The sequence below is a fragment of the Labrus bergylta genome, chromosome 11 (genome assembly GCF_963930695.1).
Source record: "Labrus bergylta chromosome 11, fLabBer1.1, whole genome shotgun sequence".
Lineage (NCBI taxonomy): Eukaryota > Metazoa > Chordata > Actinopteri > Labriformes > Labridae > Labrus > Labrus bergylta.
This window is the reverse complement of record NC_089205.1, coordinates 18870043-18886978: the sequence shown is the minus strand read 5'-3', so window position 1 is coordinate 18886978 and position 16936 is coordinate 18870043. Positions and strand designations below refer to the sequence as shown.

At 39.3% G+C, this 16936-nt stretch overlaps 1 protein-coding gene across 2 annotated transcripts in view; it reads right to left on the bottom strand.

Annotated features, from left to right (window-relative positions):
* Positions 1-16936, bottom strand: part of lrfn1 (leucine rich repeat and fibronectin type III domain containing 1) — a 118339-nt gene that overhangs the window by 96803 nt on the left and 4600 nt on the right. Inside the window, exon 1 of one of the 2 annotated variants that reach the window (XM_065960333.1) lies at positions 154-426. The exons of the other annotated variant lie outside the window; for it this stretch is intronic. The gene's annotated coding sequence lies outside the window, so the exon portion shown is untranslated. Of the gene's footprint in view, positions 1-153; positions 427-16936 lie in introns of those variants that run through there. 2 annotated transcript variants of the gene reach the window in all.

The following is a 16936-nucleotide window of genomic DNA, read 5'->3' as shown; positions in this document are numbered from 1 at the left end:
GCACGACAACAAACTTTGTAAACAGTGTGACAGCAATGGCCTGCCGTTCATACAGTACGATAACCAAGCAGACACGGCGGTCTACAACACATGCACCCACAAACAAAAGACCAGCATCTCAGCGTAATCACAAATAATGACGAAACAACTTACCAATTAAGTTTTCATCAGCACTGTTGCTTTCCTGCAGCTAGCTGGGTGCTCCTCGCAAACATGTTTATTTGCTTGGCTAGTTTCGTTTACGTTAGTGGAGCTGGCAACGGGAGGAGACTTGCCAGGTCGAGTTGTTGAGGGTTGAGTTGTCAATGAGAAAACATTTTTTATTTCGTTTTTTACACTTTTAATGTTACGAAAAACTGCGAGGTAAACAGAAAAAAATCAGACAGACGACTAGGTTTTCAAAACTCCAGACAGCAGCGGGGGCCCAGCAAAAGGGGGTGCTAAGAGGTGGAATCAATGACATTACAAACAGGCCACAGCACCCTGCTGGTGCTGTTTGCTGCCGAAGTTGAGAACCCCCTTGGCAGTGGAGGCGGGGGGGGGGGGGGGGCCCTCTCTGCTCTACAAAATACTTTGTGTGTCTTGATTGCAGCAAAAGAAAAGAGAGACTCAGACCTAGTCAAACTAACTTTATTAGAAAATTCAACTAAATAACAAAATGCATGTTAAATTTGGCTCAAAGTGGGCCCCTTAAGACAACAGTGGGCCCGGGGCGGCCGCACCTTCTGCCCCCACACTCGCTCCACTACTGCATATCAGGCATGAAACTGTGACGTGTTCTTGCAGGAGGGGTTTTTATAGACAGGAACTGAGGCTCTACTGCAGCATCGCTCCCGTCTTTGACAGTAACTGGAACCACTGGGAACTGTCGACTACACAGTGCACAAAGGGAAACCTGAAAGATGGGACCTGCCAATAATTCCCCCCTGTGTGCAGGCACAGGACTCACCGGCCATGTTGATTATCTGACAAAAACAAGGTCCCCCTTCTGTGTGAGTCAATGCAGGTGTGAAACACTGCTCAAATAGGATATTTTCTCCCTTTACCGGCGCTCATCTCTCAGAGGTAATGGCTCAGAAAATCTGGATGTCTTTCAAAGGCAACAGGGACCACAAGGCCATTCTGCATTTCTTATCTTATTGACATTGCCATCACAGCTTAGACGAGCTGACACAGAGGGTCACTAGCTTATTACTTTCTCATAAGTGATTTCAGTCCAAATGAAGGGAAACTATCACCAAGACTTCAGATGTGTGCGCCGGTGTAAGCACAGCAGGTTGATTCAATGTCAATCCCAACCTCTGCACCAATCATAATCATTTCAAGTATTTCCAGGATGTGGGATTGGAGTCTTTGTGGGCAGCAGGGGGTTTGACAGCTCAGCTTCTGTAATATTTCCAGTGGAACCTTAAGGTCATTGTGATTTCAGGTTTAAAAAAAACAGCGTAATCCGTCAGATGATCAGTCTCCAGCAAACAACCTATTAAAAAAGGTGCTGAAAATACATCTGTGCACCGCCAGGACATGTGGTCAAATGTACAAGACTTACCTCGCTAAGCCGGCTTATACTTTAGCTCATAGCACTTCTAAGCTTCTTAACGAGTAAGCTCAAACTGAGCTAATTATTCATGGACAGCCTTCGTCTCAGGGAACACAGCCAGGGAAAACCTCAAATCAGAAATCTTGCTCTGTAAAATATGGAAACTTTATAATTACCTTTTCTGGAAACCAGACAGGAACCAATCCTTGCTTTATATACTAAAAAGGTAACGCCACTCTTCAATGTTTATTATTCTGAGAGGGACAAAGCCTTTTTAATTTTTTTGGTCTGCTTCAAATTGAGTCCCAGCAATGATATCTTGATTCTTTTTTTTTTTAATTAACAATGTGAGTTGGCTGCGCCTGTCTCATGTTTTCTAATTCAAGGCACGGATTTGTCCCTAATGATTTAAAAGCTGACTCACACTGTTAATTGTTATTCATCTTAATATGGCTTTCCCATGTGCCTTTGTCATATTAATTCAGCTGCTTCAAAGTCAGAAAGTCTCTTTCATGGTGCTTTTGTGTTTGCTTGCTCCTTTAATTTCACAAAGAAATGGGAAACATTTTGGTCATCTGTTCGGGGGAAGAATGGAGTCAAGATTTAAAAATAATGATCGATATCTTCTTATACTAAATGAGTTTATTGGATATATCCCTTGAGTAATTAAGTAAAACTACAAAAGGAGAACTCTGTATAACTGTGGATATACTTCATTCTAAGCAGCCTGTCACTGTTTTTCCCCCTCATATTTACACATTAGCATTTAACGTGTATATACCCCAGAAAATAAGCAGATGATGAAAAATGTGCTGATATTCATTTACAGCTGCAACTGAAACCCCCCCCCAAAGAACTGAGGTAATACATTTGCATACCATTAGCAGAGATACTTCATTAAATTTACATTCTCTATCCACTCTCGTTTGGATTTTTTTTTTTTTTTTTTGGGGGGGGGGGGGGGGGGGGGGGGGGGTGTGCGTCATGTCTACATTGATTACCACATATATGTAAATGACTCACTGAGCCACTTCATCAGCTCACTGACAGCTTCATAACTTCATTCTGCTTATCGGCATATTACCTAAAAGCTCATTTATGACAGACAATTGGATCACCTGTGTGGATCACTGTAGCGCAGAGTAAACATAATTGTCTATGTGAGATTGTAAAGTAATCTGATCCATCATTATTAACCGGATGGCCCTAACAATGACAAATTCACAGCGTAACGCATTACTGTGAAAATAAGAACTCATTTCAATACTGAGACAGGCTTTTGAAATGGAACCATAATGAACTTCGCTTCTACTTTCATTGTAATTGGAGGGCCGGAGAAAAATTGTGTATTGGTTGCGTCCTAAAAAAACAGTGACTTCATTATGTAGCAACAAGCAACCAGTTTGTATGAATACATGTACCGCTAAATTGAAGTGCCAAATAGTCTGAGAAATACTTAAGAGAAAACCTTTGCTGTAGCACGTCTGAATGTCACAACATGTATGCAATAAGTGGAAACATGAGGGTAATGTCTAAACTGTATTAAATGATGCATGGCTAGAAAAAAAATCATAGTTTAAAGTTTTGACATCATTCAGAGGTGATATACAGATTTTAATATGGTCTGATCAAATTTAAAAAGTGCAATTCAACCAATTGGTACTTATATTACACTAAATCATGACCAGTTATCTCCTGACACTTTACTTAAAAAAACTGCAACTGACTCTGAGAAATATTAAGTTATTGAAGATGCCAGACATAATTCCACCAAAAAGCATCTTCTTGATAACATTGGCAAGATGAATCAACCTTTAACAGGCTTGTTTGTACACATCAACATAAGGATGTGTGCAAACATGTCAATATTCACATTGCAGATGGTTTATAAGGTCCAATATGGTGTATGAATAAACTGTTTTCAGCTTGAGTTCCCTTTTTTTAGTGGGTGGGTCCTCTACTTTTGTTACATCTTGACGTATAAAATATACATTTATGCAATGTATGCCATGTATTCAGAAGATGAACCGGATGAACTTTGGATAAGGTAACAAAAATGTCATTATTAATATTTTTTGCAGAGCAATGTTGGTTTAGTGAAGCTGTTTTCCAGTATCACTTAGCACAAATAAAACCTTTGTGGAGGACTATCAACAAATTTAATTCACAGGCTTGTACAATGTTTTATTAAAATTCCATGTTTTGAGGTTGAGATAAAATGTTAACCTTCCATCTATATTTGGAGTAGTAACAGAAACTTTTTCATCAAAGGTCACACTTCATGCATAATACACTTTACTATGTTTTTCTAAAATTAATGTGTCCCGAGTCTATCTACAAACCGCCCAATTATGATAAAAACTCCTGCTTTTTACCTGCCTGCTCTACTTTTCAGAAAATGTGTGCTCAAACAGACCCTTTGGAGACTTTCCCTTTGTGACATCACAAAGTGCAGTGACCCCTCCCCCAGATGGACGACCCTCCCACAGCTAGTTATTGTTTTTGCCCTCTAATTCTGCCTTCTCACAATTAACAAATAAAACACGATGCAAAAAAACAACAACTCGCTTGCATTTAAAGCTTTAGACACAGAAGCAGCCTGGGTAAGGCAGAAATAGAGGGGTTTAAAGTCACGATCAAAGGATCAGAGTGAATTCTTGGCAAGAAACTTCACAGACATGTTTACTTAAACTTGTTGAAAAGGAGGATAATATATGACCTTTAAATGACTCCTTAGATATTTTAGGTAAGCCATTAAATCTTTTCACTGTAGTACTGTAAATACATACAGTACTGTATTCTTTAAAAATTATCCATGATTGGGGTGAGGACATCATAGTGACAAAACTACACTCTACTATTTTGTTTAACATGCACCAAGTGATCACAGGCCAATCTCTGTTACACAAGAAGTATTTCACCTGGAGCCAAATCTTTTTGGAGTCTCTTAATTGTGCCTGGACCAGAATGACAGAGCTGTGGGCTGATCAGCCATATGTTAGGCCACCGATTAGACTCGAGACATGCTGAGAGAAACACTCACCCCCAAGTCAAACGCAGTGGTGCATCTGTTTCTGATAAGGCTTGTTTTACATCTTCTACCCTCTTTATTGCACATTTAATTGAAAGGGACAGTTGATTTTAAGTTTGACTTCTTCCTAATATATTACCTGCTTCGAAAAGAAGTACAGGGGCTTCTTAAACCTGCTTCCAATAAAATACTTTTCAGCCAACATCCATGATTTTCTGCCATCCGTTCAGGAGCATAAAAGGCTGAACATGCCTGTCCTCTCATATTTGGCAAGATAAAGAATTTCATGTTGTTACAGTTTAAAGGTTATTTAAAAAGAAAGACACAGAGGGAGAAATCTGGCATCAAAAGAAGAGTGATAAGTATCAAAGTGTTCCTGCTGGCTTCAAACACAGTATATCATGATTACACAGAGCACTCTTTATCCAGCTGAGCCACCAGGATGCTGCAGACACCTAGCAGGTTTGAGGGATGTTTGCTACCATAGCAACACAGCAAATAACACTGATGTGTCTCATCTACAAGGCTTCAAAGGGAAGAAAACCAAAGAGCTTGAGCCACAAAGCCACGTAAGTGAAATTCACCTAATCCCATTGTCAACAAACTCCAAAGTGATCAGAGGGTTTTAGGGGGGGAAATCTACACAAAGCCACATCATTCAACATTATTTCAATACCACAGCATTGTAAAAAGAAAAAAATAAACATTTTGAGGCCAAGTGTCTGTATTTCATTTCCCTAAATGTTGTCAGGGATTTGTTCTCCATGCATTTCACAAGGCTTTAGCAGACACCGGATAACATTAGCATATTAATCCCAATGATTTCTTTAATGTATCATTCAAAAATTGAATTTTCTCCCGGCTATGAGTAAAGATCACAGGAGACATCATTGAAGAGCGTAAAAAATGCACAACAGATTTCACTGTCTAACATGATGAAGCCTCTTCCCTAAAGCTGCTGCAGCTGACAGCTAGATGCCAAGTGTCTCGCTTTCTAATCTGAAAAATTACAGACGTGTCAAAATTTCAAGACAATCACAACTAAGGAGACAGAGGTTGTAACGGTGAACATATTTCTTGTTGTAGTATGCAAAATAAGGTTTTAGTCACTGAATTTATTGTTACTTCAAATAAACAATACAACTGACCCTTACAAAGTCTGACCACTTTTGCTCTGTGCATCACAGAGGATTAAACAAGCTTGGTACCTTACAGAACCTCAGTTATTTTGCCTTTGCCTGTTCCACTGATGTGCTATGTTTGAGATCAATCTGTGTTAAAAAGGGAAACTAAATGTGTAAGATTATAAAAAGATGTTCCTTGGGTGCCCACAAAAGCAACCTTTTTCTTTTTTTGTCTTAAATCCTTGTCTTGATCTTAAACAAATCATTAAATGCCTGCACAATATAAGCAAATACAGCATATGATTTGTGATCAAATGAATCAAAACTGCAATCACGATAAGACGTGATGCAAAAACATCATCTGTCCTGAATCCTAAATAATTCCAAATGGCAGAAGTGCTGTTCATTCTCACCACAAGGTTTGCAGCTAATCATGCTAGCTAATATAACCGACGCAATTCAAGTGAAGCCATTTGAAACCAGTTTAAATTTAAACCAATCTGAGGGTAGCCCACAGCTAGCTGGGGCTTCATCTGAAAGGCCAAATGGTGGGAATAAATGGCCCATGTATCCACAGCTGCATCTGATTGGCTAAATGTTTCACAGTATTCAACTGTAAATATGTCCGATCTGCTAAATGAATTGTAGAATTGCAAATGCGTGCTGGTAAAATTATCTTTTTTTATGATCTCCTACTATTCATCTTGTTTCAGTCAAACTCTTGCAATGTGTTTCTTTAATAACAAATAGTCTTGTCAGGATAGGGATGAAATATGACTTGTTGGTCAGCACTTAATCCTTTGGTTCTTTATGTAGTCTTCTTGAAGCTATACTGTTCTCTAGCCAGAAACTCCAGAATGCTATACACATGACACGCCGTTCAAAGGAAACATCATGGCTATGTTTCTTTTTCTCAAGTCTGTAGTCTTAGCATCAGTAACTAAGGAGGGGAATGCAGTCAAATTGAGTTGGAGTGGATAGTCTGTAAAGCTACATTGTGTAACCGGAGGCAGCTGATAAAACAAATAAGGATACAGGTGAGTCAAGAGTCTTCAACCATGTGAGGGGTTTGCATTCAAGGAGAAAGTGTAGTGTTTTTGTAATACATGTGACTTCAATAACAGACTATTTTGGGAGTTATTGGTCCTCAGCCCATAGCAAACTAAGGAAGATGCATAAAGCAAACTGAATGAATTTCAAAGTACATGGTTGAACATGACACTGACCGCTGTATTGTCCTGTATTATAACATTCTGTGTCATTGTTATTGATAGTACATGTAACTGTGTTCTGTCAGGATGGCTGCAATCATTGCACAGAATAAAATCTGCTGTTTGAATAAAAGCATTATTCAATGCCTTTGTAGTCTAAATTCAGTCAAGTCTAGATACAGAGAAAGCGCTTAACTGTTGAATGTCTTATCACAGTCACTCAATCGACTTCTCCTCCCCAACCGTGGATCAAAGCCATATCCATCTGCTTTTACCGAGCTAATGCCATGTGCTCTTTGAGTAAGAAGAATTCTGAGATGTTATCTGCTTTTTTTATCGTGAACTGAAGCTTTATTTCCTCTGAGACACGCTCACGAAGCAGCACCCAATCACCCAGCAAAACATCCTCTGTATGAGACGGGAGGAAAAGACGATTGTCTTAACTTTATCAAAGGGTTTACCGATACGATAAAGCGTTTATGGGGTTTTACAAGACGAGTGTAACATCTGGGCAACTCATCAAGTTTCAATTTGAATTTTGGCTTCCCACGATCATGAACACAAGATAATAAAGATTAAAAGATTACTGTTCTGCATGTAGTGTTGCGCTAGTTTTGGCCATAGCTTTTGTCATGTGTGGTAAATGTTTTTAAGTGATTGTCGTTATATTTTGACTTCAAGAGTACATCACCACTACCCCAGAAACATAGCTAATTCATTTGCATTTATCTACTCTTTTTATACATTATTATTTTTATATAGTCACATTTTTTTCACTTATTTATTTTGAATTTTTGCATAATTGTGGGGGCATTAGCTCTGTCTGTAGGGACTTGGGATGGGAACTGGAGGGTTGCCGGTTTAAGTCCAAGTGTGGTTTTTGCCATAATGTAGAAGCCCTAGAGTGAGATAGCAGATGAGTCAATAACTGTTCAGATTCAAGTCTTACCTTTATGCTGAGCTCAGGCATGAAAATCCTGACGAATCTAAGTTTCCTTTGGTTATGGGGATTAATAATGGGAGACACTGACAGCTGAATGCTCTTTAAGTGAACCTCAAATCTTCTATGCAGTGTGATCTTGGACAGTTTTAGTGAGATTTGTATACATGAATAAGATTTCCTTGAAGTTCTGAAGGCAGTTCTTTAATCTCTGAAGTGACACTTTCTCAAGATTATTCTGTTCTCACTAATTTTGCGACGATTAAAAAACTGGACCCATCAGTTATATGGAAATGTTGCCTTCCTATCACACGTGCCTCACTGCAACTCCATTATTCATCTCTGATCTACTAATAGAGTTGATGTTGAAGTTTAGAGATTAAAAACTGTTTTTGTTTCATCATTAATTGTTTCCGCAATTTCTTCGAGTAAATGTGTCAAACATTCAATACTTGTTGCGGATTTGTTTTATTTCTTTGTATTTTGTGATCGCTCATTGAAACAGAGCCAAGCCAATTTATTGGTTTAATCAGAAAGTAATTCAACTGAAACAAGCTGCAACTGGTTTGATAAATGTTAATTCATTCGAGTCATTTATAAGGATAAAAAACATGATTTAGTAGCTGCTTCTTCAATATCAGGGTTCCAGCTTGTCTTTTTACTTGGTATTTATTATACACTAAATATCTTTTACTTTTAGACTTGGCGGCAACTAAAAGTTAAAGACTACACTTACAGACACATACAAGCTGCAGCTCTAAATTGAACACACATGTAAAAAATGACAATGCAGTTGTGGAAATCTTAAAAGACCAAATAATTATGTGTCAACCAAATATTTGTATTTTGTAGTTGACTTAGTTATATATGGTGAATTTGGAACTTTTCTGGCAAAAAAGTGTCATGTATTCTCTGGTTTTAGCTACTCAATCATGAGATTTTACATTAATATTTTCTCTTGAAGTGGGATGCAGAGGCCTCATTTACCATCAGGTTGCAGAGGGACCTGGGAATCAACACTCAGGTTTTGAGACATACTATCAAGCAGCCAGTGAATACGGCTAAAACATACCAACGCTTTGGGCTCATAAAACAACAGCACAATCCAACCAAACCCCACCCCTGAATCAACTCTCATCAGCAGGTAAAGGCATGGGACACAAAATTGGTTCTGATCACCCCGATACCTGGCCACCTCTGGGGAGGGTTTCTAGTGTTTAAAAGTCTTAAACACCTGCCGATCCAGAGGTACAGAGGTCCCTTCAACCTGTTCTCCAGTGTGTCCTGTGTCCTTCTTTAAACACAACAACTAACAAAAATCAAAAAGAGGCCAATGATGACTGTAGATATTGGTACTTTCAGCCCTAGGAAGGATATGAAAGGAAACCTCCCAGCGTTAATTTATCTTGCTACAGAGTAGAAGTTAAATAAAGCAGTTAAATGCACTGAGGCATCAAAAGTTAAACCACTCACTATGGACCCTTTGGACTCTCAGGAGTGTTGATTTAATATCGTCCATTTTAAAGGCAAGTAAAAAAAGCTATGAGACAAATGTAGTGCAGCCAAGAGTTCAACATTTACCTCTGTAGTGTGGTTAAGTTTATGTATACATTAATATAGGACGGTAAGCTTGAGGTCAAGGCCTAATACCTTTACAGTAAATCAGTAAACATATTTTCCACCTCTGCTGGGTTTAATGACACATGGATCTCCTCAGCTTGGGCCTGGGGCTCTTCAATCATCCATCCATCCATCTATCCATCCAAACATTCAGAGGGAGACTGATACGTTTTATGAATGTCCTTCATCACTAATCCAGGCCACCACAAATGAGAGCTTTTTAGTCAATAGACACCAGGATCACAACGACCACATCGAGCAGTCATCTGTCAAGACTCTCGACGGAGAAAGTAGTTTGTCAGACTCATGTAATGATCCAATGTCGCTGAAGCTCGTCAAAGTGCATCATCAATAACTGGAAGCATGGATGGCTCAGAAGGGCCAAAAGCATGCAGCTATTCCCTGTTGGAAGATAATCACTCTTTAACAAGATTACTCTGCATCGCCGGGCTGCTTTGTTTGCTAGTTTGCTACATTGTTTATTGATGTTGATATCAACCCATAAAGCTTTCATATTGTTTCATGTCTCAGCACTGCTCACCTGAACATGATATACGTCTGACCTTCTGCCAAGCTCTGGTTTCCCTGACATGAGTTTGGTTGGCATGTCTCAATGCATCTTGACAGACAGATACGCTCAGGGCTGAGACTGTGCTGCCACTGCTGTTTATCTTTCTACAGCAGAGTCTTAAGTTGGTGAAGCTTTTTCATTTTGCCAGTTCATATCTCATGTAAGTCAAGTTCTCCCACCTGCCCCTTAGTCCAGGCCCTTACAGATGATCACAAAAGATCTGACGAGAACACGGCATGCTCAACCAATAATCCTTCAACTGATCTATCTTATATAAGCAAGCAATTTTAAAAATTGTGTAAAAAAAAAAACTTCAGTGCTTTGGGATAATTGGACTCTAGAGACAGATTTCAAATCTTAAGATAGCTGGGGTGAGTATTACCTTTGCAAAGGCCAGTGCTTTTGGATGTTTGGATGAGAAAAATCCTCGTTTCTTTAAAAAAAAGAAATCACAACCCTCAAAAAAGCATTTACAATTATGGCATTTGACAGACTAAAACATTCGTAGCAGTTGATCGGTTTTCAGAATTAAGACAGCAGCATGAGGTCAACTGAAGATGTTTGGCAATGCCCTCATGAATCCTGCAATCAGGTCACCATTAAATGTCCTACACTGAGTAAAACGAATCAATAAATCTATCAGTCATGCAATCAATTAATTTTTGTATTTGTATGGACAAGACACTTTCCAAAAAGAGAAGGTGTAAACTGTTCTCTTTGTTATATTATTCAAAGACGCTCAACGGTATTCAGCCATGAGGAAACACATGGCAACAATGACAAGGAAAGAGTTCCTCTGAACAGAGAAACCTCGCCTTCTGCCGCGGCTGGATTGTCTGAGGAAGTGGCATAGTGAGAGAGACAAAGAGAGAGGTGGATAGAGGCAAACAAGCAGTGACAGAAGAACAAACTTGTGTGTTGGACTTACAGGCTTACACTTTTTCCTTCAAGTATTTATACAGGACACAATGGGCAGTATGACTTCACTTATTTAATATTGGATAGTGACTTTTTTTGTAGAAAGTGCACAATAAAAATGCTCACATTTTCAGAAAAGCCATTTCTTTGCACTCAATTGTGAAGTTGTTTTTTTGTTGCATGCTATCCCTTGGCAAACAGGTATTCCACTGGCGGTAAGCACAATAAGGTACAAGATATTGTGCCATTATTGTTTATTATAGGCTATATTTGCCTGAAGCTGCACTATGACTTGGCAGCAGCTGAACAAAGCAGAGCGTGCATTTCAGCTACTTGACATGAGGCTCTATTCCAAAAGAAATAAAAACATTTTTTTTACATCATCAGTGCTCTTCTAAAGTACAGGAGCATCCTCAGAGAGGTCTGAAATAAATCAATTTATTCTGTATTTCTTGAGTGAAACGGTAAACTATCTGGAAAACGGTGTGATGACTTAGTTGTAATCACAGCACATTGATGCATTGAATACAATAACACAGCAAATGTGTTGACATTTTATAGACGTTCTTATCCCCAGTTTCTCCTTGGTTTATCGCATGACTGGCAGGCTTTGTAAATATTTAAACATTAAATAGCTCATAAAATATACATACAAAAAGTAGGTTCGAGAGAAAGTAAACTAAGGACAAACACACATTTTGGAGCATTCAGCACATACCTGGGCACAACAAAACTACTAAATGTCTAAATGTAGCCAAAATCAGAGGACACAACTATTAAAAAGGGCCTACACTATGGTTCCAAAATTAAAGGTGCTGCATTTAAAGCTTTTCTTCCATGATGTAATACAAAAAGCAAAAAGGAGCAAAATCAACAAAGAAAATCTTCATAAATTGTGAATGATGAAGAAACAGCTCCAAAACGGTCTTGGAACACAACATTAAAAAGTAATGAGGTTCTACATCTTTAGAAGGATATCTGCTTCTCTCTCTGGGACTATTATTGCTGATTGGTTGATTAAAGCTAATTTATGGTTAAAGTCAAATGATATACAAATTTGATCTTTTCCTGTTATGAAATAAAAGAATCATGATGATTTGTAAAAAAAAAAAAAAAAAAATTTAAAAAATGTCATACAGACTTTAAGCATTATTGTTGGGATTTACAGAAGTAGTATTTTTGGGATCAGCCCCTCTGGTGGGTAAGATGCTGACTTGATGTGAGATATTCAGTAGATAGATGGAGTTCGCATGAGAAGAGACAGAGGAAGAGTGCTGGCTCACCCTGAGAAAAAGCTATAGCTTCATTATGTGAACTATATTATGCTAATCTATGCAGCACTCAGCATGGTCAGCCAATGACTGCATGCAACAAATGAAAATTACACGGTTTTACACGAGCTACTAAACTACAAGTCCTAGCGTGGCCACATGGGAGTCTACTGGGCACAGTCAAAGGAACAAAAATCAATTTAAAGAAACAAGGCCATAAAAACCCCCAAAATGAAGTATTACTGAAATTAACTCACTGCAGGAAACAGAACAGCAGCAACAGCTCCCGCAATTAATCGCCAAACATCAATGAGCAATTTGGAGACGAGGATATAGAAACACCAGATAGATGTTGATCTGAGGGATAGATTTTCTGAGCCAGGCTTCAAGCTCTGTGTCAGCAAGAAATTCACCCTGCTTGAGTGTCCTTCTGCTATTATATGTGTAATAATGTGCTGATCGATGTGTTAATGCTTACTTAAGAAAAGGGAGGCAGATAAACAACCACACAGCACAAAGTCATCATTTAACAAGGTTATCATTAGGTCATCTTGTACCAAACAATTTTTTGTCCAAAGCCGGCACATACATAAAGTCGAACAAGGCGATTGCCTTGAGCGGCTTGCACTAAAGGCAGCGAAAAGTGGACCGGCATTACATGAGGGAAATGGCAAATTAACAAATTGCATTTCAAAAAGAGCTGTACATGGTGTCCAAGCCTTGGCTAACACATGTCATGTTATTGAAGGTATTATGCATGGGCCTACCCATTGTTATAGGCATTATTTGAATATGGAACTGCAAAATGTTTTCATATGCTGCATTGCATCTGAGGGCTGGCTGAATTGTTTTTTGCCTGGAGCGCCACAAGTGCTTGGGCCAGACCAGAATTTCAGAATCGTCAGGAAAATCAAGCATAGTAAGTAAGTAAGTAAAATATTAGTTATAACACATGCATATTATCTGCTATTATAGCAAGAATGTTTAGAGGAGGTTGATCAACATCTAGCAATGCTCCATTTCTTCTTCTCAGCTGCCTGCACCTCAGATCTATTTTGAGGAGTGTGCCGCTCAGTGTTTCAGTTTGAAATCTTTTAAAAGGTATCAAAGATTCAAACGGAAATAATTTGCAGCTTAACACTTATAGAGCACGACACAACTTAACATAAACCTGCAAGGTTGTTAGGGTTTGAGAAAAAGCCCAAGGCAGTGAATTATCAGTTGTTGAATCTTGTGTGCACATTAGATAAATATCAAATAAACACATGCACCAGAGCAGGCATCCAAACTGGGAACTTATTTTTATGGATTCGGGCCAAGTGCGTTGGATTTTCTGCAACTTCTGTTTTCTTTCAGGTCCCTGAAGCTGTGCGTGTTTGTGATGATCAAGTAGTGAGAATAATATGAATGCTGCTGTGAGGCAGCGATGAAAATCTCCTCACAGGCTTTAAGATTATAGGGAAAAGTTTAATCAGGGCCAGTTGAATTTTTTAACCATTGTTTTTCAGCTCCGACATGCAGAAATCAAGACCTGGGAATTCAATGGTTCTTTGGAAAAGTATTAAATTCTGAAGACTTTGTCAGCAGGGCTCTGCTCCAGCTCTTTGTGACTTATCAAGGATTGGACAGGGTTCAAAATAAATGAACCGTGTTAGATTGTCCACCTGAAGTTTTTTTTTTGTCTCCAGTGTTTAATTACAAAGCTGCGAGTTTAAACACAGAACAAATATTAGAGTTCCACAAACATCGAGATTTGCTGACTCTAACATTGTCCAAAAGAGACACTGTGGAACACACCATGTGTTTACAAAGAACGCACATTTTTTTGGTTGAAACACAATTGTAAAAATGTATTTCATTTGAATCAGTCACAGTTTAGGAAGGGTTGTCTCATGTGGCAAATAACAGCCTTAATTTAAGGTTCTTCAGATCAACAGTTATCATTTGGCCGACGCAATATACTATACTATGGGAACCAAATTTAGGTTTGGGGGTCATCTTTAAAAATGTATCCTTAATATAACTACAGCATGTAATTATGGCCATATTGCTGACTGTGTAATACATAGAAGTAGATCTGGACACTGTGACCTTACTCGTTTCATTTTTTTGGAGGACAGGATGTGAGAGAGTGGATCCATATTGTTGGGTCTATCTTAGTTCACAGACTTCCAGGGCAGTGACTTGTCAATTACAGGAAGCCATGCCTTAAAGCATACCCTGCTTTATTGTCCATTGTACTCAAAATGGGACTATTATTTTATAAAATAACATCCAGTCATATTGACAGAGACTTAACTCTTTAGTCATTAATGAGAATGTTTAATGAGGTAATACAACAAATAACAAGAAGCATCATTTTCACCTCTGCTCCCATAGCGTCAGACTATCTCCTGAGGAGTTTCTCCCTGCTGGCCATTTCAAAAGAATGCAGGGTTAAGGGAGTTCCGCTTTAAACAGCATTAATTGAAACCTCAAACTTTCCTGGAACATGCATAGATACTCTGAGAACATAACCAGATAGAAATATGGTCATCTACAAAATATCATCCAACAAATCTTTGTTATTGCACTCGGGTGCTAGATTATGCATGCGTCTCTATTAAAGCCAGACGTTCAACCAAACGGAGAAAACACAATGTGAAGGTTGAGGCTCTTAAGCATTCACTTCACTGGAATAGCTAATGCTTCAGCGGTCTTCCAGCCTCTAATAGGCGGCAGAGTTAGACATCTCAGGCTGATGAAGAGCCTGCCGTACGACTTTCTGACAAACAAATCAATATGCAAGGACAAAATGATCTCTCATCACAGTGGCATGTTCAGTAGGAGTAATTCATGGAGGCATTATCCTAATCCTAATTATTCCTAATGCCTCAGTGACAAGTGAAGAGTGGATTAAATGCACAACATTTTGTCCGAAGCTTCTTAGTTCAAAGAGGGGAGCCTAAAAAGGACGAGCAGGACCTGTGGTAGTGAGAGCTGCACAATAATATATTGTTCCCATGCATTATTTAATGGCACTGTGGGGAAGATAGTGTTTGTGTGCTTTTGAAATTCTCTATGAGAGCTTGTAGCTCTCTTAATTGGCTTTCTCAGGAGAGCCAAAGGAAATGCTGTTCTGGCAGAAGATATTGATCAATATGACCAGATCCAGCTACTGAAAGCATGATCTGTATCAATGTCACCTTCAGGTAAACGATAGAAGACGACCATAAGCTGCAGTTTAAGACATCACTGCAAGTTTACTCTAATGCCATGCTCATCCGATGTTTCTTGTTTACATAATGGTATCAGATCACTTTATTTAAATTACTGCATAAAGGCTCTGACATATAGTGTCAGGGGCAACAGTTTGAGGCTGCCAGTGTGGCGGGGGGGGGACTGCACAACAGGCGCTCTTCAAGGGGACAGATGCCACCAACGATTTTCTTACCAGAGTCATCACAAAGGAAAGGGGCGACTGGCTGGTACCAAGCACAAGATCTAGTGGAATAAATACATGCAGCAATGTGATGCTCCAATGCAGTTTAAACGCTCTAGAGCAGGTGACATGTTTATACCCGGCCTCGCCAGGACTTTAGCTGCACAACACAGATTTAATGTCTGGATTATGACGCCTGCTTTTGCCATCAGCTGGGTGTCCAATATCATACCTCATCCTGCACCGTGCTCCTGAAAGAATTAGCTTTCTAACCTTGCGTAGATCTGTATGAGAACAGCAAGTCTCTGAAAAGGAACTCTTCAACACATCGCGCTCTGAGCTCCCATTGTCCATTCTGCTCACACCGTGTTGCTCCATTTTACATGAGCCTCTCATCATGAGCGGCAGCGAGCAGGTCAGCCTGTAAGCACCAGCACTCCTCGTGCCCACCTGTTTTATCATTCACTGTGGGGAACAAACAACAGCAACTTAGCCGTAGCTAACAGGCACACTGCCGGCACATGTTCATGCTCTGTGATAATAAATGACACCTTCCCTTACTCGGTTGTGAGGCTCAGATGGATGGGTGGGTGGGGGGTAGGGGCAGAAAGCCTCCGAGATAAAAGGAGCCATGAAGCAATCAGTACTTCCAAAGGTTACGGAGTCAGAATACGAATGGGTTTCTGCACTTTAATGTTTGAGTTTTGGAAGGTTTTAGAGAGTCTGCTGCTGCTTTGCTTCCATCTCAGATCAGAACAGTTTATTGTATCTCAATCTACTGAGCCCTTCAAAACGAGGGTGTGCCAGCACGTCTCGTCGACTGTAACACATTTGTTGTGACATAAATGGTCACTTAACAGCAAATAATGCAGTTCATTCATCCATTTAAACACTGTTTGTCCTGAGTTGAAAATGGATGTAATTAAGGGTGGCAGCCTATCCCAGGATGCAACAGGATAGAGGCGGGGTAGACTTAGGACTGGTCACGAGTCTGACACAGCCCTTAAAGTCACATTCACCTTGACATTTGCAAAATATAGTCTACAATTCATTTAATGTGCAGGTTCTCATTTGTTCACATGCACACAAACAGTCTGAGCTAATTAATGCATTCAAACCCTTCATGCTTTGAGGCGATACCATACCCTACTTTCTGCACAAATGACTGTTGTGTCCTCAAACATTGTGAGAAAAAAAAACACCTCCTTCCTTGCTGATGAGTAAGAAGAATAGGAGAATCTGTGCAGACTGTATCAAAGGCATCTCATAAGTGATCAATAGCTCTGTTT